The sequence below is a fragment of the Crotalus tigris genome, unplaced genomic scaffold (genome assembly GCF_016545835.1).
Source record: "Crotalus tigris isolate CLP2741 ecotype Arizona unplaced genomic scaffold, ASM1654583v1 scf7180000024293.1627790, whole genome shotgun sequence".
NCBI classification, from domain to species: domain Eukaryota; kingdom Metazoa; phylum Chordata; class Lepidosauria; order Squamata; family Viperidae; genus Crotalus; species Crotalus tigris.
The window spans coordinates 34,409-58,566 of NW_024100466.1; the positions used below are offsets into that span (position 1 = coordinate 34,409).

The 24,158-nt window shown below is 44.2% G+C and overlaps 1 long non-coding RNA gene across 1 annotated transcript in view; it reads right to left on the reverse strand.

The window, feature by feature from the left end:
• Positions 1 to 4,418: 4,418 nt before the first annotated feature.
• The window catches only part of LOC120299351, a 39,363-nt gene continuing 19,623 nt past the window's right edge, over positions 4,419 to 24,158 (reverse strand). Inside the window, exons 2-3 of the long non-coding RNA XR_005554400.1 lie at positions 8,416 to 8,766; positions 4,419 to 5,865 (exon numbers count right to left, since the gene is read on the reverse strand). This is a non-coding gene — a long non-coding RNA (uncharacterized LOC120299351). The remainder of the gene's footprint in view (positions 5,866 to 8,415; positions 8,767 to 24,158) is intronic.

Genomic DNA, 24,158 nt, shown 5'->3' on the forward strand with positions numbered 1-24,158 from the left:
ATAAAAAGGAGATTAAAACACAAAAGGAACTTTGCAAGTAATGTTGATAACACAAAAGGTGTTTTGTGGCTATGTGAATAGCAGAAGGAAGGGCAGGGCCTACTCATTGGTGAAAACAGTACTGCCATTCAATTCCTACTTGGATGGGGTCTTCAAAGGAGCACTCTGTTCTGTGCGAAGTCAGCCCCCCCCCAAGGAAATATTAAAGAGGCAGAAAAGCATGCTCAGTTTTTCTTAATAGCCCAAGTTTCCCTCCCCCAAGCAGAAATCAGCTCTGTAGAAATGCAGATATAAATAATCCAGCAAGGTTGGAGGCCCCCAGCTAGAAGCTTAGAAAAACACCTAAAATCTACATACCCCACCCAAACTCTTAAGACGGGACATAATAGGATTAACCCACAGATGCCAAAGGGCACACTCAGACTCAGGTCAAAGTTCATGCCACAGGAACAACTCCAAACAAAAGACTCCAGAGGGTATAAAAACCCATTCCCTACATGTGCGCTCTCTTCTTACAGAGCCATCTTTCTGTCTGGCTCTCTTCTTCAATAAACTGCAACCTTCTTTCTAAAGCAGTCGCCATGTTGTTTATTTCTGGCTTGAACTGAACCATGATGGAGATTTTTCCTTCAACAGTTCTGGTGGACATAAGTAATGTAAATGACACAGTGGAGTATGGTGGTCCTTAGGTGCTACCATGAATGAGTTTCCTTTGCTGAAAGGCTTTGTAGATGTCATCTTGAACCCTGTTTCTTCAAATATTGCAAAATCATAGTGCAAGGGGATCAGAAAAGAGTCAATGCTTTAAAAGGGGGAAAAAAGAGGACCTGGGAACTATGGACTCATCGGCTGAAAGTGAATTCAGACAACACTTTAGAACAACATCTAAAAACCCGCAAACAACAGGCACCATATAAATACGCACAGAAAACAGCCCAAAGTACACACACTCTGCTAGAGACAAATTCCCTGAAGACGGACTCCAGCACAAATCCAAAAGCTTGGAAGACAAAACTCTGGTCCCAGTGACCGACTCTACTATTAGAGTCTTCCAAGGCTTTCATTCTTTCCTTGTGGTTTCCTCGGAGGAGGTGGGCAGCAACCCAAGAAGTGGGTTGGGGGTTTCTGCTGCATCTCTCACTTCTATTTTTGTGGCGATGAATGGGGATGGTCTGCTAATCTTTTCACCCAGAACGTTGTCCAAGGAGACAACCTAGGCAGGAGGGTTGACTCACACCGGAATTGGCACTTCACACAGTTCACAAGCCACAATGGAAACAGGAAGCAAACGCTGGGTCCTCTGCCGGTTGTGGGGGCTTCTAAAAAAAAGGTTTTAGTTCAACTTTGAAATCCCCCTTGGGAGGGATGCGAAGGAGGAAGTGAGGGTCTACTCTGTGGTTTGAAGCAAAAACTTTAGGTTCAACGCTCTTTCTACTTCGCAAGAGTACCTTGTTTTCCACAAAGTGGAACTTTTCATCTCCAGCCCTCCATTAAGTGAATAAGCTGAGTACAGGTAGTCCTTGACTTACAGCCATTCATTTAGTAACAGTTCAAAGTTACAACAGCACTGAAAAAAGTGACTTATGACTGGTTTCCACATTTACGACCCTTGCAGCATCCCCGGGGTCGCAACTGGCACGTATTAATGGTGGTTGCGAGTCATGGGGTCACCTTTTATAACCTTCTGACAAACACAGAACATAGAATAATAGAGTTGGGAGGGAGTTTGGAGATGTTCTAGTCCAACCCCCTGCTCAAGCAGGAGATCCTATGCCAGGGGTAGGCAACCTTGGCTCTTTTATGACTCGTGGACTTCAACTCCCAGAATTCCTGAGTCCACATGGCTCAGCTTGGAAGCCTCTCCCTGTCCCCTCAGCATGGCTGGCTCAGGAATTCCAGGGGTTGAAGTCCACAAGTTATAAAAGAGCCAAGGTGGCCTACCCCTGCCCTATGCCATTTCGAACATCTCTTCTCAAAAGCCTCCAGGAATGGAGAACCCACAACTTCTGGAGGCAAGCAGTTCCACTGGCTAATTGTCCTCACATTCTGGGAGGTGAAGCCCACAGGTCTTCAAGTTGCCAAGGTTGGGGACCCCTGCACTAGAAGACCTCTGGGGCCCCTTTCCAACTCTTATTCTTTATTCTGCTTAGCTTCCAAGCTCGGTCAAGACTGGCCAAGTCCTGCCACCTGCTACACGTCACGGTAATCCTACCCTTTGAAAAGACTGAATCCCAAGATCTCCTCAAAGCAGGATGCGTTTTCCCAGGAGAGGAGACGTGCCAGAAAGTGCGGCCATGTTGGAGAAGGCTCAATAGCTGTTGTCTGTGCTTGTGTCATGGCTGCCTTTCTGCTAAGCTACGCCTCGCAAGCTGACAGCCTGCCATTAACAATGAGGGGAGGGAGCAGGGATGCAGGGATGGAGACGTGGAATCAAAACTAAGCCGTACTGTCCCGTGAGTGGCACCAGCCATTCTGAGACCATGCCAAAAGAATGCGGAATGTGCGAGCCCCCGAAGTAAGGGACCGTCACCCAAATAATGTGTCCATACCTAATTGGACAGTCTGTGATAACCAGGGGGTTGGCTGGGAACGGGGAAAGTTGACAGTATCTTTTGTGCATGAAAACCTCAGATCCAGTTTTGCTTCTTCGGTAACCACTTTGGCTTTAGTAAAGTGTACTTTTGGTTAATCGTGGACCAGGAGTCTTTCTTTCCTAACTGACCAAGTTGGGGTGGTTGACATTCTATGAGAACTTGCAGAAGTTACACATTCCGTCGTTCAAGTAATACTAAATGCTTTAGTTTAAGCAATATCTGAAGTCCTCGCAACCAGTTCTTGTTCATTTCCATGGAACTTGTGAATTGTGTTCTAGGTTCCTTCGTGGCTGCCCATTGGGGGTTTCCATCTGCTCTGAAGACGGGCTGAAGAATGGCAGTTACTTATGCAAAGAGAAGGTTTCCCCAGTTTAAAACTCACAAGGAAAACTGTTTTGGGACTTCAGATTTTCTTCTGTTCTCTCCTCTCAGGGCTTCAAAACTAGGTTTGCTTCGGACGCAAAACTCTGAGGAAGCATTGGACAATCCAAGACTTTTCAAGAGGACGAAAAACCAGTTTCCCTACAAGCCACCCGTAAGTAGCAGCTATGTTTAAATGGGCGGCACCTTTCCACATATATGTCATAAAACATGCCCCAACATGTAGTTGGAAGCCGTTGGACAATGGTTCCCAAACTTTTCTTTATGTGGCTGACTAGATTGTAATTTAAAAAAATTTAAGGCCCACACCACATCAGTTGAGGCCAATGGTTCGATCCCTTGTGTCTTGGGATCAAAGAAGTAGCCTCCTCACCATCCCAAAACTAGATATAAGAAATTGGAAGCCACTGTTTTGGGGCAGAGAAACTCCACTTGTATAAATTGGGGGTTGCTTAGTGCTCTTGTAGAGATTCTGGAAAGAGTACAGAAAAGAGCAACAAAGATGATTAAGGGGTTGATAGCTAAAACATATGAAGAACAGTTGCAGGAATTGGGTTTGTCTAGTCTAGTGAAAAGAAGGCCAGGGAGCTTCCACATCTGAGGGGTTGCTCAAACTGGCTCTAATGCTAATCCAGGATCTAACTATAGTACCATACTGGTAAATAATACCCCTAAATATAAAAACAAATGGCCACATGGTCAGAGAGCCCAACCTGCCAACCCCAGTCCTGCGAGGTAGGAACAATGCTGTTTCCTGCAAAGTCATTTTGCATCAGGCTGCCTTCCAGGAAGGAATGTGTTGTGTGTATGGAGTTGCACAACTCTGGTTCCACCCAAACCTCCTTAAAATGGGTGGTGTGGGAAAAAACAGAGAGCTATCATTGAAGAAGTTAGCTTCCTGCTGCTGTTTAAATTCACAGGTGTGTCTCTGTGTGTGGGGGGGGGGGCAGAACAGGTTTTTTTTTTGCTCACACACACATAGAAAAGATTTTGGTTGGTCTCAGTCAGCCAAATGTTTTGATTGGATTTGGCTTTTTTGTTCACCTATCGAGTCCTTCCTAAGCGCCTGGGATGGGCAGTTGCTGTTGTTTAATAATATTGAAGGTACTGTAAGGTGTTATGAGTAAAGCTTCTGTTACCCCCCTCCTTCCTTTCCCTAGGGTGGGGGTCCCCAAGCTTGGCAACTTTCTGGTTGTGCTATGCCTTAAGCTATGCTAGCTGAAGGATTCTGGGAATTGAAGTCCACAAGTCTTAAAGTTGCCACGTTTGGAGACCCCAGCCCTCAAAGAATGAAAGAGATGGGCCACCCAGTGTCACTTCCTTGCCCTTTCCTTTCGCATCCATTTCCCCCTCCCTCTCTTTATTCCGTTTACTTTTCCCAGAGCCCCAGAAGGGAGGCACCCTGGGTCATTAAATGGGAGGAAGATCCTCTGCACAACCTTTCTCTCGTTTTTTTCTGGCTGCACGTGGCTGGCTGCCGTTTGCATAAAGTTGGCAGCTTTCCTGCGATCTGGGGAGCTCCACGCCCAATGGCTGAGGAGCCTGTTAGACAGGAGAAGCCCTCTAATTAAGCAGGAGCCAAAATTGGGGGTCTCAGTCTGTCGGAATCAACACACGCAATGGCTTGGCTTTGTTGTCCATGGTCATTCTTTGAATTGAGGTCTCTCAAGAACAGTGAAAGAACAGACATTGCAGAACCTACTCTAAAGGATGAAGTTGTTGAGGGCTTTGTACACCACAGTCCAGAGTTGTCCACAAGGTATGGTCAAAGCAGTGCAATCAAAGCCTCCTTTGTGATACCCATTAAAACATCAGTAGAGCGTCAATCACACTCTTATGGCCACCGTCTTTCCCTTTTTTTGACCGCACCCTGTGGACACGTTGGTTGAAGCCTTAAGTTGCTTCACTTCCATATATGAACAGGCTGGGAATTAAGAGGCTTAAGAAATTGCCGTCTGGATTTTTTAGCTTGTACAAAGATGCTGGCCGAGAGTAGTGTCTGGGCAAGAATCACCATCTCCCGTGGTTGGAGATTCTTCTGCTTCTTCATGCCTGTCTAGTGACTGTCTAATCTCTTCTTAAAGATCTTCAGTGATGGAGCACCCACAATTTCTGAAGGCAATCTGTTCCATTGGTTAATTGTTCTCACTGTTAGGGAGTTTCTCCTTAATTCTAGGTTGCTTCTCTCCTTGATGAGTTTCCATCCCTTGTTTCTTGTCTTGCCTTCAGGTGCTTTGGAAATAGGTTCACCTCTTCGTCTTTGTTTGAGCCCGTCAGATATTGGAACACTGATATCATATCATCCTTAGTCCTTCTTTTCTCTAGACTAGACCTACCCAATTCCTGCAATCGTTCTTCAAATTGCCAAGGTTGAGAAACATCAAACATAGCAAGGAACCTGTGAATGCCAAAGGTATGGAGCTACAACTCCTAATCAAGCCAACCAGCCTGGCCAATGGTGAAGGATGCTGGGAATCCCATTCGGCTACTTCCACAGAGTCAAATAATCCCTATTTCATGGGCTAGAAAACATGTTCTTGAGGTTCATCTCCTTTTCATTTCCAAGACGCCAGATTATTTCCCCCAGGCGCCCTAACATTATCTCCAGTCTCAGTGGCGGCTTTGACCTACTGAACTACATCCCAGGCTCTGGGACAAGCTCCGGGAAAGACTGGCTCTCTCCCAGGAAGTCAGAATAAATAAGGGACTGTCTCCAACCATCTCCATCCATATTTCAGCTGGAGTTGCAGGCTTGTCTCAAAACAAGGGAGGAGGCATATCTGGGAAGAGGTAACACTGCAGTTTTGGAACCTGCTTGGCTTGGGCACAATTCCCGGTGATTTTTGAATTGGTAGCAGGAGGAGGTGTGTTGCCTGGCTTGTTGGACCTTCTGTCAATGATAAGGAGGGAAGGGGGAGAGGGAGAGAGAGAGAGAGAGAGAGAGAGAGAATTTGTTTAGATTTTGATATCTGGGCTACAGAAACATAAAGAACCACAAGATGGCAACAGAGAGACAGAAAATTCCAACCTTTTGCTGCTATCTAGTGGTTGGTGAGGTTTCTGCAGCCCAGATCTAATAAGTAGTTCTAAGACAGTGTTTCTCGACAATTTTAAGGCATGTGGACTTCAACTCCCAGAATTCCACAGCCAGCATTGCTGGCTGTGGAATTCTGGGAGTTGAAGTCCACATGCCTTAAAATTGTCAAGGTTGAGAAACACTGTTCTAAGATAACATTGGCTGCCTTGTAAGTCATGCTTTTCTGGTGCATGAGACTGCATTACCTGCCCCAGCTGCTGTCCACCAAGCAATTTGAAAGCATGCAAACATGAGTAGATAAATAGGTTCCACTTTGGTGAGAAGGCATCAGCATTCTGTGCACCTCAGCATATAGTTGTGTTGGCCACATGACCATGGAAGCATTTTGGACAATGCTGCCTCCCTCAATTAAGAAGCAAAGATGAGCACCAGAGTCAGACATGACTGGACAGGGGAAACCTTTACCTTTAAAAAAGCCAATGTGGTCCTAGGATACATCAACAGAGGGATAGCATCAAGACAACAAGAAGTGATAGTACTGCTTTACACTGCTCTGGTGAGACCACATATGGAATACTGTGTCCAGTTCTGGTCACCATGTTAAAAAAAAGAGGCTGAGACCCTAGGAAGAGTGCAGAGAAGAGCAAAAGAGGTGGTAAGGGGTCTGGAGGCTAAATCAGAGGATGAATGGTTGAGGCAGCTAGGCATGTCTACCCTATCAAAAAGAATGGTCAGGGGGACATGATAACTGTCTTCCGGTACTTGAGCGGCTGTCACAAAGGAGACTGGGTTGACTTATTCACTAGGACACTGGAGGGCAGGACAAGAAGTAATGGGTGGAAATTTGTTAAAGAGAGATCCAACCTAGAAGAGAACTTTTCTGACAGAACAATTTATAAATGAATCTTGCCTCCTAGACTCGTGGGTGCTCCATCACTGAAGGTTTCCAAAAATAGGCTGGACAACCATTTGAGTAGATGTTATAAGGCTCCTGCCTTGAGCAAGAGGCTGGACTAGAAGACCTCCAAAGTCCCTTCCAGCCCTATGATTCTATGATAAAACCAAGGCCACCACAGAATCTGCATGTGTTAGTCTTCTAAATAGTGGTTGTAAGCAAGAAGCATGATTGGACTTCACTTATACTTGGCGTGCTCAACCTATAAAATTCCACTGCAATGTGTGGGATATTGGGACCCATCCAAAGCTCCACAGCGGATGTGCCCAGCCTGGAGGAACTCCCATTGTGAGCTCTCTGGTCCTCCCTTGCAGATTGATGGGTCCGATAACACCAGTAAAATCTATTTCTTTGCTTCTCAGGAAAGTACGACTGCAATCTTGGAATCTCTCAATTGGGTGGGAATCTTCCTGGGCCACACAAGGCACTCTAGACTCCATTCTTTGGTTAGCCACAAAGAAAGCTACTTCCTTTCCCCAACTTGTTCATGGAGAAATGGCTGGTTTTCTTTCCTACTTTGATGATTCCATTGGGAGACTTTGAAGTCTACCACTACGTTTGCATAAGACTAGGTTAATATATTGTTGGGTTGTTTGTGGCTTATTGGCTGCACAAGCTAGACGTGTTTATGAAGTAACCTTTTTTATGGCTTTCCACAATATATTGAACCACAAACTAACCCAAAGGGTAGTTTGTACATAAAATAATCAAGAGCCAAAATCAAAGATGGATCAAGCTTAGGACGATGCAAAACACGGAGAACCCTAGCCCAGCTTTCCACATTGTGGGAATGCATCCACTGCGTCTTTAATCAACCTGGTTAATTAAACTGTGTGAATCCTGACAGGTCTGCAGCCCAGGTTAATTTAAGGATCAGCTTATTTTTTATAAAAGATGGTTCATTAGTAATAGTAATAGTAGTAAAGTTGGAAGGGACCTTGGAGGTCATCTAGTCCAACCCCCTGCTCGGGCAGGAAACCCTACGCTATTTCGGACAAATGGCTGTCCAGTCTCTTCTTAAAAACTTCCAGTGTTATGAGCATATAATAAATATTGCGTTGGAAATAAATATACAAATAAGTGGCAAATGAAAGATGCAATTTCAAATAAAGTATATATACTGCTCTAGTTGATATCAGCCCTGGGTGAAATTTAATAAGGAATATTCTAATAATTCCTCTAACCATAATTAACATATCTCTATGATTCCACAACTTCTCATGATGATTCAAAGGTCCTTGAATGGTATTGAAGGCCTTTTGAAGAAAGGGATGGGTAGGGGGGGGGTCATCCATACCTCATTAGGCAGGGAGTTCCACATGTGGGGAGACTTCTACCGAAAAGGGCTGTCATATGGCCCGGATCACCTTTTCTCTCTAGGCGTTTGAACTGGGTGAATGGAGCCATGTTTGGTCAATGGCCTTTAATATACTGCTAATTTTGCTTACTTGCTTAGGTGTACACAAAGATAAAGAAGATAACTCTGTGCCAATATCTTGGTATCTCACTTTGACAAAAATCAAGGTTCTCCCAAAGTCTCTATTCACAAGATGGAAAGTAGGAAAGAAAAAGAGAAATCTCATTAATTAGATTGCTTTCAGATTGCAATCTCATTCATCTCCTGGGATTGTTAAGGGGCCAAAATTTTCCTCTTGGTCTCAGAGTTGAACAGATGGATACAGGAGGTCCACAGTGGGGGCGGGGGCAGAGGTGTTCAAAAGTCAAGATGGCGGCTTCAGTAGTGCAGTCTTGGCTGTGGGTCTTCACTTTTCTGATAGACACACCTCCCGCAGGTACCCCTGAATGAAAAGAAAAGGCTCATAACCAATAAGGAAAGAATGTCCACGTGATCGACATGTGAATCTCGTATTGGATCCTGAAGGGACCCTTAGCTATAACCACATTATAACATTAACTTATTCTGCAACATTTTGTTGGTTGATCAGCTTAATGCATCTGTGGAGGAGGCTGGTTAACCTGAAACTTCCTGGCCTCCAGAATTTCCAGCTGGACAGTTGTAGGTCCAAGACCTCTGGAGGATGAGAAGTCCAAAAATACTGCATGAGGGATCTGCAGGATGTGTAGGAAATAGATGTTTTTAAGCTAGGCTTAACAACCCCTTGGCTGCAGGTTGCACTCTAGATGTCCCCAAAGGTAAACCAGATGTTCCCCTGCTGTTTCTCTTTCTGTCTCTCGCTGGGCAAAGCGGGTTCCCAGGCTGGCCTCACCTTGCCCTCAGCCATCCCCCATTCCAAAATGGACCACGGAATCACCTGCCAGGGACACGGGTTCCTTCCCTTCTCCCACGCTGGAGTGGGTGGAGGTGCTGAGGCCTCGCCCAGCTTGGCAGGCTGGCTTTGGAGACGAGCAGCAGCCTCCCTGCCAGCTCTTACTCAGCCCTGCTCCCACTCCTTGTTGATGGGAAATGGGGCACTTGCTGCCGGCACGTGTTCGGCAACCTTTTGCAGAGCTGGCCCGGATTGGAGCTGTGGGGATGTGGCTGACTTGGCAAAGCCTGATCCCACACCCAGGGGAGGCCCAACTGGACGGGCAGTCCTCTCGGCCTTCCCAAGCTAGATTTGAAAATCCAGCCCAACTGCAGGATGGCCAGTTGTGGGGGTGAACAGTTGATTCTTTTTTGCAATCAGCAGAGGGGCACAATTCCTAAAATCCGCATCATGAAGGAAGCAATTTCATCATTAAGCAATCCCCATTCCTTACTAGCACTGATGATGTTACCTAGTTTGGGTAATGAAACGCCTGCATGAAAACCACCAAGCTCAGAGAGCACCGAGGAGCCTACAGTCCCCCTCCGTAGGGAGAAGGACCCATTCAAACAGTCCTGAAAGAGTGATTCCTTAATTTGAAGGGGCCTTTGTGCTCTCTGGGCTTGGTTATTTTCATTACCCAACCTTAGGAACACCATCATTCTAGGACTGTGCAATAATGAAGGACTGTAGAAAAGAACCAAGCTCAGAGACCACCAAGAACCCCACAGACCACCACCTCCTCATCCGGTCCAGCGTCCCAAACTCCCTGCTAATAGAATCATTTCTTTTTCTACCTCCTTAAAATTCCACACACTAAACAGAACAGAACAGATTGCCCAATAGAATAAAACAGATTACAAAATAACAGATTAGAATACGGTAGAAAAGACAATAGAACAGAACAGAATAGAACTATGATTGGAATGGAATGGAATGGAATGGAATGGAATGGAATAGAATAGAATAGAATAGAATACTTTTTTTGGCCCAAGTGTGGTTAGACACACAAGGAATTTATCTCTGGTACAGAAACACTCAGTGTACTTGCAAAAAACCAGAGAAAATAATAATGCTAAAAGTGGGCAACCAGTGAAAAGGAAAAATAAGAGATAATAAAGGGATAAATAATACTACAGCAACACTCCATGGGTTAATATACATACACATTAGACAGAACGTAGTAGTCACTGCGTTTTATCAACCATGAGTATCAGGTGTTAGGAAAGAATTGGCGAGAACTAGCAGCCTGATGGCATGAGGAACTACTGGCCTATATGTTTGGTGCACATCAAAACAAAACATATTAGGGAAAAAATGGCATGGCAGCCCCTGGGAGGGGATGCTCAGAGATCCGACCAATGACTCATCCTTCTACCCTAGTGTCCTCTTTCTATATTTAGATTGTCCTCGAGACAGTTCCTTCCGGTCTGCGATGGAATGGCTGAGGGTGCCTCTGCGCCCATGCCCGGGGTGCCAGGGGGTGGAGGCAGACAGTGAGGAGAGGGGAAAATAAGAGTGACCAGCTCTAGGTCTCTTCCTGTGTGAGGCTGTGGGTGCACGAGGATGTGTGGGTTTCCTTCCACATGGGACTTGCACCAACCTACTTAGTTGCTGAATTAATGTGGCAACTCTTTGTTCCTGCTTGGCCCACCACAAGCATTCAGACTTCCTGTCTGCAAACTTGCAGTCCGAAAGGCTTTTGCTCCCAGTGAATGGAATGGATGGGAGCAAAATCCTTGTGACAATTTCAGTAGGGGCACATACATTTGCAGAATGTCTCTGGAGTTTCTCAATCTTCCAGGTCGTGGTTGCTTTTTCCCAAAGGCAACTGGATTTCCTTGTTTTTTTTCCCTTGAAAACATTTCGCTTCTCCTTAAAGAAGCTTCTTCCGTTCTGATTCCTGAGGTCATGTGATTGCCTTCTGACAATAGGGAGGTTAGATTCACTTAACAACCATGTTACTAACTTAACAACTGCAGTGATTCACTTAGCAACCGTGGCAGGAAAGATTGTAAAACGAGGCAAAATTTACTAAACAACCGTCTTGCTTAGCAATAGAAATTTTGGGTTCAGCTGTGGTTGTAAGTCGAGGAGTTACTTATTTAATGTGGAGAAAAGCAAAGTTTTACATTTAGGCAGGAAAAATCAAAGGTACAAGGTACAGATTGGGTGAGACCTGGCTCAAAACCAGTAACTGTGAGAGGGACCTTGGAGTCCTGGTGGACGATCACTTGACTATGAGCCAGCAGTTGTGCAGCAGCAGCCAAAAAAGCTGATACAATCCTGGATTGTATAAACAGAGGCATAAAATCAAATCACGTGAAGTATTAGTACTGCTTTATAAAACCCTAATAAGACCACACCTGGAATACTGCAGCCAATTTTGGTCACCATTCTACAAAAAAGATGTTGAGAGTTTGGAAAAAAATCAGAGAACTAAGATGAACAAAGGAGACTAAAATATATGAAGAACGGCTGCGGGACTTGGGTTTGGCTAATCTAAAGAAAATAAGAAATAGGGGAGACATGATAGCAGTATTCCAATATTTGAGGGGCTGCCACAAAGAGGACTTCCTAACAGTGAGGACAATCAACCAGTGGAATAGCTTGGCCCCAGAAATCATGGGTGCTCCATCACTGGAGGTTTTTAAGAAGAGGCTGGGCAGTCACTTGTCTGAGATGGTATAGATCCTCCTGCTTGAGCAGGAGGTTGGACTAGAAGACCTCCAAGGTCCCTTCCAGATCTATTCTGATTCTGACTACCTCTGCTCTAGATGAACTTCATTGGCCTTTTCTTTGCTTTCTCCTGTGCCCTTAGAAGCGGAACCTCATGGGACCGGCTGAGGATCACAGGCATGTCCTTAGGGCACGGCCAGCCAAGGAGAGTTTGCGCCAGTGAAGTAATGCAGCCTTATTTATTTAGCTCAATGGGGTGGAGCAACATTCGCACCCTTGTCCTCTCTGGCAGCAAGATGAATCACCTGCTCAGAGATCATCTTTTCATCCCCTGCTGGCATTTTCGCTTGAGCACTCTCACTCTCTGGCCTTCTCACGTGCCGCTGAGAAGGTGGGTCATGCCCACAACCAGCTCACACACTCCTTTTGCACAAAAGGACACTCTGAACTATTGGAACAAAAGCTGCACACCTGGTTTAACTTGCTTTTTAGTTGTAGCGTTATTTTAAAATTAATTTAAAATTATTTTTATTATATGTGTTCTTATTCATCATTAGATCATGCTCAGTGCATTTTTATATATGTATATATGTAAGTAGCCTACACTGGGATACTTTGCTGTAATAAACTCATCTTAGTGTGGTGTGTTGAGCCAATCCATCCCTGCTCTTCCCGACTCGGTGTATCCCGGAGAACCCAAGGCAAGTTGAGCCAGAGATAAACAGCGCTTTTTTTGGTTGTAGCATTTTACAGAGGGAAGCCCCATTTGGAACACTGGAGATACTCGAGTAGGCTCTACAGGACAACAAGGAGCCTTGGTGGCGCCTTCTGAATAAACCTGGCTGGTGGAGCCTCAGTTGCCAAGAGCAGAGGGAGAAGATCTGTGCCGGAGGCATACAGCAATTTGAGACCTCCCTCCTGAGTCTGACGCACAGCCTTGCTGGTTTGGGAGCTCAGCATGATGGTGTTGGGGATAATTGCCCCAGTGACGGTGCCTTCTGTGGGTAGATTAATGCACACAGTCAGGGTTTGCCTGGGGCCCCCTGCAGGCAAGCAAAGTGGGCTGGCTTGTGCATGTGCAGCCTACAAAAGAGCGCACTCAGCTCTGGCGAAGGAAGCTGGAAAATGCCATTTGGTCTCCTCCTGTCTGTGCCTCCGTGGGGTGAGATTTTAAGTAGTTTTGTGCGTATCCCTCAGGCAAGAAATGGCTGGGCTGCAAACTGGATTAGTCTGGGAAGGCCAAGCTCAGCTGCTGGGATTTTCCTGGTTGTCAACCTAAGAGCAAGCAGCCTCTGAATGTCAAGACCCACAGATAGCCTGGTCCTCACCCAGAGGAAGTACCAAAGGCCACAGGGGGGAGGGCTGCATCTTAGAGGCACTAAGATGCAGACCTCCATCCTGGGGCATTTGGTATCTCACCGTCCCAAATCGGGCCCCCACGGGGCATTCAAAACGCAGGTAGTCCTTATGGCCACAATTGAGCCCAGGATTTATGTTGCTCAGTGAGAAATTTGCTCAGTGAGTTTTGCCCCATTTTACGACTTTTCTTGCCACATTTGTTAAGCAAATCGCTGCAGTTGTTCAATGAGTAGCATGGTGGTTGAGTGATTTGGGCTTACCCAGTGACTTTGCTGGTCAGAAGGTTGCAAAAAAAAAAAAAAAGATCGAATTACCCCAACACTCGTGACTATCACAAAAATGAGTCAGAGGCCAAGCGTCCGAATTTTGGTCTCGTGACCCTGGGGATGCTGCAATGGCCATTTGTGTGAAAAATGGCCATGAGTCGCTTTTTTCAGCGCCTTGTAACTTTGAACGGGTCACTGAATGAACTTGTAAGCCGAGGACTACTTGTAACTTAGAAAACGGGCTTAGAAGAGACCTTGAAGGTCTTCTACTCCAGCCCTCTGCACAAGACAGGCCTCCTAACTCCATTCCAGACCGATGGCTGTCCAGTCTCTTCTTAAAAACCTCCAGCGTTGGAGCATCCACAACTTCTGGAGGGAAGCCCTTCCGCAGGTTGATTGTTCTCAACATTTCTCATTAATTCTAGGTTGGATCTCCCTTTAACGCTGTTCCACCATTATTTCCTGTCATGGTCTTCCAAGCAGGGCATTCCAAGGCATCAGGGAAAAGGGGAAGACTCTTCTCGGTAGCTGCAATAAAGTACAGGTAGTCCTTGACTTACAACAGTTCATTTAGTGACTGCTCAGAGTTACAACGGCACTGAAAAAAGTGACCTGTGACCGTCTTTCCCACTTACGACCGTTGCAGCACCCTCGTGGTCACGTGATCAAAATTCAGATCCTTGCCAATTGATTCATATTGATAACGGTTGCAGAGTCCCGGGGTCAAGTGATCCCCTTTTGCAACCTTCTGGCAAGCCAAGGGCCTTCAAGCCATCTCCGTTCCTCACTTTTTTTGGCAATTCTTCAGAGGCAGTTAAAAAAAAAAATGGTCTGGTGGGCTTTCAGAACGCATCTGGTTCATGATGATCTGCATGAACCTGGCCTAAATCCTGTTCAGTCTGCATGGGCTCGTTGCCTTCAATCCACTATGGAAGACACCAGAAAGGCCAGCCTAGGTGGTTCCCAGGTGTCCGCCCGGATAGTCTCGGGTCGTTACGTACTGAGCTGTGTAATTAATACCTGCAAGTTGGCTCTGCCCCAGCTGTTCCCAGGAGTGCTGCTGGGCCAGCTGGATGGGTTTTTCCTCTGAAGTGCTTTGCCTGAACAGAGGCTTTCTCTTGGCAATATATTGAAGTTGACACCCCAGTTCTTGCCACGATGTCTCTGCCTTGCCGGGAAAGTGATTTCTTGCTAAGCGATTTCTTGTGCGGTGACAAGATAACAGCTCTCTTGTGTTCAGAACCTCGTGTTGGTGTTTGCGCTGTTCCTTCCAAGGATACTGATGAAGGCCCCAAGCTTCGTGCTCAGCCATTGGCACTTCCAGTTGGAAGACTTTGAGAAACGAGGCCTTTTTGACCTTAGCACGTGGGCAACTTGAGAGAAAATGCTATTGAGAAAGGTCAGAAATGAGCAATCCCATAGGCAGCCCTCAAAATGTTCGATGACATCCCTCAGCTCCTAAATACAAAGGTTGGGACTTCTCTTCTGTCCCTCAAACTGAGTTTTCTGTCCTTCTGTATGATCTAAGGCCACAATATGGCTAGAATGATTCCATGCCCTTCCTAGACGGGGGAAGCAATGAGATCTTTTTAACATGCATATTTTATTGTGCTGTCCTGCTTTCACGTGTTTTGGAGAATAGGTTGACTCCCTCTTCTTTGTGGCAGCCCCTCAAATATTGAAAGACTGCTACCCTGTCACCCCCAGTCCTTCCTTTCATTAGACTAGATCAGGGGTAGGCAACCTTGGCTCTTTTATGACTCGTGGACTTCAAATCCCAGAATTCCTGAGCTGGCTGAGGAATTCTGGGAGTTGAAGTCCACGAGTCATAAAAGAGCCAAGGTTGCCTACCCCTGGACTAGACATACCTAGTTCCTAAAACTGTTCATCATACGTTTTAGCCTCCAGACCCCTAATCAATCATATGCCTTAATCATAATTGCCACAAATAAACCTGGCTTATGTAGGTGAAAGTGTTAAGTGACTGCTGCATCTGTTACGATGAGCTGGCAAGAGGGCACAAGCCTTGTCAGAATCAGGGAAAAAATGGTGCCAGTTGTGCTGTGTTGATTCATGGTCATGTGGGCGCAAAGTGGAGGTGCTGCGGCCGCCATCAGGAGTTTAGAACCAGGTTGTAAATAGCTTGGCAGGGAGGGAGGGGCTCTTTTAACTTTGAATGGTTGCTAAGGGACCAGTCATAAGTTAGAGGACTGCTTGTACAGTAGCTTGCCCTGCTAGTATTTGTGGGAATGTGGTTTTCTCCTTGGTAGTTTTATTATATTTATTTATTTATTAAATATACATGCTGCCTGTCTCACCATCAAGCAACTCTTATGTATAATTCCTTGATTCGGGGATTGTTTTCTGCTTGATTGTTTGTCTGGTGTAATCCCTAAGGATTAAACAACAAAATAAAAAAACAGAAAACAAACAGGACAACAACTATAGTAGCAACCAAAACCCAGATAAGCCGGATTAACCCCAGACTATCAAGGAAAAACAATACCCTAATCAAGGAACTCCCAAGGAGAAAACCACACCCCCATCAACACTGGCAGGGCAAGCTACTGTATCTAAACATGCAGTAAACCCTCATTCACCAATACTGATGGTGTCCCTTGGTTGGGTAATGAAACGTCTGCAAGCAACACTCAAGCTCAGACAGCACCAAGGACCCGACAGTTCAACTCTGAGCTAAAGAGTCTCTTCTGTTGGGTCATCTTCAGGCCAAGAGAATCTGGTGTTTATATAGTAGCTACATGAAGTTCCCGTTACCTACTCAGGTAATGAAATATCTGTAAGCAAACCGCCTATCTTAGAGAGCACCAAAGGCTCCAGAGATCAACCCTGAGCTGCAGAGATTCTCTTCCCTTTGCTGTTCGTAATTCCCATCAAGCAACAGTTGAAGAATTCTGTTTGCAAGAGTTCCTTTTCCAGATGTGTGGATGTCAACTCCCAGATATCCCCAACCTGCTTTATGATGGGTAGATGCTGGCTGGGGGATTTTGAGAATTGAGATTCACACGTCTTAAAGTTGTGGCAAGGAAGAGAAAGACTGACCCGGACCAAATGACACTGGTACTCTTAGATATGTGAGACACCAGTACCAGCATGACTTACATCAATGGCCATGTTGAACTGGCTTGGAATTTTGAGTGAAATGCTGGCTCAGGAATTCTGGGAGTTGAAGCACCATCACACCCCTTTTCTCCTTGAAAAACAGGATATAAAAGTAAACAAACAAACAAACAAATAAATGTGGCCAGATAACATGCTAACACAGGGTGGGCAACTATGGACTCTTTATGACCTATACACTCCAACTCCTAAAATTCCTAAGCCAGCCATGCTGACTCAGGAATCCTGGGAATTGAAGTCCATAGGTTGTAAAGGGGCCATAGCTGCCATTCCCTGGATCAGGACAACGCAAATGCTCAGTTCAGACATTCTTGTTGGAGGCAATTTGATCCAATCTCCAAATTGAATGGACTTTTGGAATTGCATCAAAACCACAATTCAAACCATAGAATCAGATCTTTTCAAGCATGGATAGCTGTGGAGAGTCCAAAAAGGCAAGACAATGGTCCTAGTGATGTGTGTTTAATTGCATTGTCATAGTTTCCACCTTGCCTTTCTTGACCTCCTTGTCACCAGCACCTCCAAACTGGTTGGGATGATGTTGTGGGACACGGGTGTCAAACGCAATCGCGTCACGTGATGTATCGTGACGTATCACAACATTTTTTGCCTTTGCGGAGTTGGGGTGGGCGTGGCCTGCATGTGACGCATCTGGCCCACGGGCCACCACTTTGACACCCCTGTACGGGACAAGTGAAGATTTTTTTTCTCCCAATTTAATTCCTAATCCAACTGGATCAATCCCATTCAGTTATGCAAGAAAACTACCCAAATGGAATGGGATTAATTTTCCAAATGGATTGCTGTAACCTTCCTTGCTCTGATGTTTAGGTAGAAACTTAACCATGATGTCCAGTTTCACTAACTTAATTAAATATTTTTAATACTGAGGTTAATCACGATAAGCATTAAGCAGAATCTGTTGAATTATTTATACCTGAAAAACTGGTTAATCTGGCCCCAAGAATTTACTGAAGTAAGGTGCTGTACTGTATATGCTTTTATTATTCCGAAGCATTGTGATTTAATCTTGACAGCATTTGCACAATACTCTGAAGCATCAACTAGCCATGTTCTATTCAAGTGCATTGGGCAATTCCACTGCATTGGGTGCTAAGTGCACTGTCTGAATTCGGGAAACTGAAGGAATTACGTTTGCCAGCATTAAATTAACCATGGAAAACAGGTGGCTAGGTCAGTAGCTCGCTCAACCCACCCACCCACGCATTCATTCATTCATTCATTCATTGAATAAAGAAGGACGCAAAATAAGAAAGGGAGAGAGAACAACCCACATCTGTGCACAGAACCCACATCTGGAGAACCTTTCAACTCTTCTCTAGGTTCTACTCAATTATTCACCTACCCGCTCAGGTTTTCGATGTCCTGCTTGTGTGGGATGGATACACATTGTGCCAAATGCAGCTGGGATCTTTGGCAGTGGGAGGATCAAAAGAGACAAGTCCTGTCCCTTTGGCTTATAGCCATGTGTCAATCATCTTACCTGTTTTGACCCTTCCTGCTAAGGTTCCTAGCTATTCATACCCTAATAGAACTTCATCAAAGCTGAACTTTAAGTGAAGGACTGTACCAGACAGTAATAGCACTAACCTTTAAGACTTATATAGCCTCACTTGATAGTCCTCTCTAAGCAGTTTACAGAGTCAGCATATTGCTCTCCCAACAGTCTGGGTCCTTATTTTAGCGACCTCAGAAGGACGGAAGGCCGAGTCAACCTTGAGCCGGTCAGGATCGAACTCCTGATAGGGGCAGAGTCAGCCTGCAATGCTGCTTTTAACCACTGTACCATCACTGCTCACCATGGTAAGCAACATAAAAGGTCTAACTCCACATAGTAGCATTATATTAGAGCATGTTAACCAACCATCACATCCATGAAGACTTTGTTATATATTTGTATCTGTCCTGAAGATAGTCAGAAGTCATCCTTCTTGTATTTCTTTTCTTTTTCTTTCTTTTCTCTCTTTAACAATTTTCATCCTTTGATCTCTTCCCCCCTTAATATGTTTTTTTCCTTATTGTTAATTTGTATTTTATCTTTTTCTTTTCACACTTAATAAAGTTGCTTTGAACAAAATGTGCCATCCAAGGGAGAAAACCCCAAAACAACAAATGGCAAATCTCCCAGGCATTTTTGGCATTTATTAACAGGAATGTCATCAGGGAAAGAAAGACTACAGGATGGATTCCCAGACAAGTTTAAAAGCCTGTTCCTAGATATATTCAAGATTAGGGCCACAGGTGGGTGTGGGCAGGACTACAGTCTCGATGACAATCCAGCAGCCACCACCCACTTCCCCCCACCAATATATTTTAAGAAAAGATCTTGTGGTTCTTTTTATTTAGTCATTATAGCCCGAAACGTAGGCGCTTAGGAAACCAAAGAATCATAGGGGACCTTAATGACGCTGCGTAGGTGGACGGACTACCGGTCTCACAATGTCCTCACCAAATCTAACAGTTTGACTGCTGAGATAATCATCCGGAATGAGGGATGGATTCAAACTGTTCAGAAAATAACACAATTTGTCACACAGTTTCTTGGTTTTTAAAAAGTTAATGCCACCGATCAGCAGCATTGCCATCTGTATGGCAAAGTTACTTTATCAGGCAATTCCTGGTAGGGATTGCAATGCTTGCAGACCAAATGAACCACCTTGCAGTCCTTCGAAACTGAGTTAAATCTTGCAGGATCCAATCTGGGTCAGTCACCAGCGGTTTAGTCTTAGAGAGACGTTTCCTGAGGATGGGTCCAGCACACGTCCAAAAACTCGGAAGACTGAAGCTCTGGTACCGTTGACTGACCCAAATTGGATCCTGCAACATTATCCTGGGTCACATACACGTGTCCTTCATTCGTGAGTTAAATCTTGGTTTCTGAGTGTGGACAACCTTGCATCATTCATTGGTTCAGGAGGCTGAGAAAGTTAGTTCTCCATCATTTATGGAGGCAGCAGATTAGCACTACAAACTTAAACAGCGATAGCTGAGGAAACTGGGCAACCAAGATTCTGATAATGCTGAGTCTGATCTAGATGGAAACACCTGAATAAATGAGCTACAAGTAGGAGTAAATAGTACCTTGGGACGTTGTTGGGAAGGAGAAGATTCAAATGATGGTTGGGGACGTGGGTGATCTTGGCATGGGATTTTGTGTAGAGTTGTAACATTTGCTTCTTCCTTCCTTTTTGGGCTATGTAATTCTACTATTGTTATGGTTTCCACTTGAAGAGGTGGACCATTCATTGCTGAGTCTAATTTTAGGCCTAATACCTTGGTTTGTTCAGCTTAAACATCTACCTGCCTACCTCTTATCGACTTATCTACCTGCCTACCTACCGGAGATCTAATGAGTAGTTGGTGAGATAAGTTCTAGTTAAGAAATAAAACAAATGGCATTAGGATCTCCAAGGCAGCATAGTACTCTCTACTTTTCCTGGGTGTGGGATTTAAAGTGATACTCCTAAACAGGCGTAGGTTGCCCACCTAGCAGCCTTACCTGTCTAAGTGCCCAGGGAAGCCTATGTTGGCGGGCCATCAGGTGATGCAGTCAAATGCATTGTGCCTTGCACACCTGTGGGAAAAATGTATAGGAATGCATAGGTTTAGAATAGAATAACAGAGTTGGAAGGGACCTTGGAGGTCTTCTAGTCCAACCCCCTGCTCAGGCAGGAAACTTTATACCATTTCAGACAAATAGTTGTCCAATCTCATCTTTAAAACTTCCAGTGTTGGAGCATTCACAACTTCTGGAAGCAGTTTGTTCCACAGGTTAATTGTTATGTCAGGAAATTTCTCCTTAATCCTCAAGGTTGTTTCTCTCCTGATTATTTTCCATCCATTGCTTCTTGCTCTGCCTTCAGATGCTTTGGAGAATGGCTTGATTCCCTCTTCTTTGTGACAACCCCTGAGATATTGGAAGACTGCTATCATGTTATCCCTAGTCCGTCTCTTCATCAAAGTAGACATCCCCAATTCCTGCAACTGTTCTTCCGTATTTCTGTTCTGCTCTTTTATTTATTGTGATTTTAGTTGGACACAGTTGCTTTTAATTCCCTTTAGTGCCAATTTAATTTTCTCTCTATTTTTACTGATTGCAGTCTGTTATGACTGGGGCAGGTTTAATATATTTTCAAACAGGCAAGCAAATGTGTATTTATAGATTCTGTTTCCTTGTGAACTGAATACCAAGCTAGTATTATTATTAATAAGGAAAGCAGATGTTCTGCCATAATTTGACAAGTCCTTTCATAATCCCATTAGCATTCAGAGTATTATCAGAAGGATGAATTAGGTTGTATATGCTTATTCAGTCTATACTGCAGATAATTACTGTATGCTGAGGCTCCCACTAATGCTGCAGTAATTTGGGGGAATTACCAGTGGGAATGCTTGCAAGCTTAGGTATATATAGCTTCATTTATAATTATCATTCAAGAGAAAGTGATTATGGCTCTTGGACGATAATTATAAAGTTCTTGAGGTCAAGGTATACCCTCTGTAAAATCAGAAATATAAAATGCAGATGTTGCTTAGCGTTTTGTTTCCTAATTTTGTCTGACATTTTCAACATTGGATTTTAAAATCTTTCGCAGACGTTAACTTGAATACTCACTCCTCACACATACACGTACCCTGATCCATATTTAAAGAACTTTCTTTGAATTTGAGGGATGAATGAGAAATTGATTCGGTTTGCATTGAAATAGGAATTAATTTTTCATTTTCAAATCAATGTACAAAACTTCATTCTTAATCACATTTTGTAACAGGTTTTGCCAACAAGGTTTATTTGAGAAAAGAATGTATAGGAATGAATATCATGAAAATCACATATGTGTACATAAGCGTGTATGACAAGACTTCAGAAATAACTGGGTCCACAGGAAGAAAAATATGCATCTTTGGAGCGATAGATTATAAAACTTATGAATGTTTCAATCCAAACCTTTTTTTATGTAAAAAGGTTGAATTTGAAAAACTGAACATGACATATCTGCAAAAAAATAAAAAATAAAAATGGGAAATTGAGATTAACCAATTTGAGACATTTCAAACAATCGATGTACCGGTATGTTAGGGAAGAAGAATCCAAACTGAAGCATCCAGGCCTTGCAGCATTTTGGATCTGGAATTGTGTTGCTCAGCATTCAGGAAGGAACTTTGCCAAAGGTGATCACAAATCAGGAAAAGAAATGGGGCAATTTGCTATGGCTAACTTGCCATGGCCAATCACTGCGGGACAATTCAACAATTCAATTTAACTATTTAAAGTAATTTAAAAAAAATATTTTATTTTTGGTCATTCACATTTTATTTCGTCCCTCCTTTGGCATCCTTTCTTTCATGATTCTATTCCACCATTTCTTCGGTATTAGTGTAACTCTTGTCCCAAGGCGAGTTGTGCGTGGCGAGTGGCCGCATCAAGTTGCCTGCGGCGAGTTGAGTCTGGTAGCACCTTATCTCAATAACCAATTTTATTGAAAGGCCTAAACTTTCATGAACTAATTATAATAAAAAAAAATAGTTGCTCTCAGAAAGAGATCCCAGAGTCCTGATTTTTGGCCTCCACAGAGTAAACTAAGCGCTCTTCCTACAATGCCCAACTGCTGCTTCTCTGCTGAGTGGGTGTGATGCCTGCCAGATAAATCTCTCTGAAACTCTGGCTGTAGTCATTAAGGAGCACAGGGCATTTTTAAACAGGATTTTGGGGTGTCAACTTCGAAATCCTGACTAGATTCTTGCCTGAGCAGATGCAGGAGCTGCCGATCTGCCCTCAGTTTCCACAGAAAGTGACACTGTCCACATCCTCTCTTAAAATATGTAAGTCTCTGGAATGGGATTTTCACAGGACTTGGCTAAGGATTGCCGCCTCACGGAGCAAACACCTCATAATGGCGGGTTTTCGTACACACATTCCATATTCTGTCAAATTGATCAGCATTTTTTTAATGAAGGGAAAGGAAATTCCACAGCACTTTCAATACTTTAGCTGGAAATTGAGGAGAGGTCTGTGTCAGAAGAATGATTTGGGGTTCCAACTAGAGCTGGGGTCACACAAGAATCAATGAAAATGAGATCCAGACAGCTGTGAGGAAAGATTTATTCCTAAAAGCAAAAGAGTTTGCCTTTAGGGGCAGCTGCAGAGAAATGGGGTCCAGTGGCAGACTTTTATAGAGTGTCTACATGCCGAGGGGCGAGTGTGTATGTTTGTGTGTGTGCATGTGAGTGTGTATTCTTTGAACATACAGTTCTACTGGGAGACCTAATTTAATTAACTCTATTGTGTTTGCAGACCCTATCCTTTGATATGTAGATTAGGTCTGGGTAACTTATTTCGGGAGTTTGAGGAAGTTTGCTAATCGGATTAACTTGGAAACACTGATTCTCAGACCATTGTGGATTCTGTTAATATTTTAAGGGAAGATGGAAACAGTATAAAGAATCAAATATATTTGGATATAAAACTTCTCACATTTGTAATTACTTTTCCTTTTCCTTCCCTCCTCTCCTCTCCTCTCCTCTCCTCTCCTCTCTTCCCCTTCTGATCTCTCCTTCTATTTTTTCCCTTTTCTCTCTCTTTTTTTCTCTTCCTTCCCTTTCCTTCCCCTTCCCAAACAGGGAGGAATGGAGATTGAGGCAATTCCATTCTTAAAATCATTCAATATTTCATATGAAGTTACATCAAGGCTTTTCTCCCAAGGCACTAAAATTAAACAATTCTAATATAATCCCAAGTATCATTACCATAGTTCAGATTTGCTACTTTCCCATTCTGGTGGACTGTTAAGAGGGGGAAAAAATGAGGTAAAAATTACGTTGATGTCGGATGCAGGAAAAGAATGGGTGGGAGCTGAAACGGACACCTGTCCCTCAGATAGGTCATGTCGGGAAAGTGTGATGTCTTTGTGCTTTCACTTTCAAGGGATATTCCTGTGGAGAAATATATAAATAGAATTCCAGACAGACAGCCATGCTGGGGAGCTGCGAAGTTTGGAGAGTCTTAAAGTTGCTAAGTTTGGAGAGCCCTGCTTTAGACAAAAAGATCAATATATTTGTTTTTCCTATGGGATTTGCCTTCAGCAGACGGCGGGAAATATTGCTGTCTTTGGGACCTTACATATGTATATTCCTTCAGAAAGGACCCCCACCCCCTTTTCTCAGGTGAGGCTGCTTTGTAAGAAAGCACAGGTAGAGGTTTTGGCGGTTGCCTTTCCGACCCATCTGGAGAAGAACGTGAGGTTGGATCTCCTTCTTTGGCCTTGAACTGGGTTGCCGAGAGCTGTGGGCGAATGACAACTCTTTGCAAAACCTCATAATGACTTTGGTTTCTCTATGATCAAAGTGGAGACATAAATACCTATTTCTTTCTGTAATGACTACTTAGTGTCCAGGAGGGTGGAGAGTTGTCAGCCCAAACCACTGCTCAGCTATCAACTAGCAGGCCTCGCACAGAAGGTG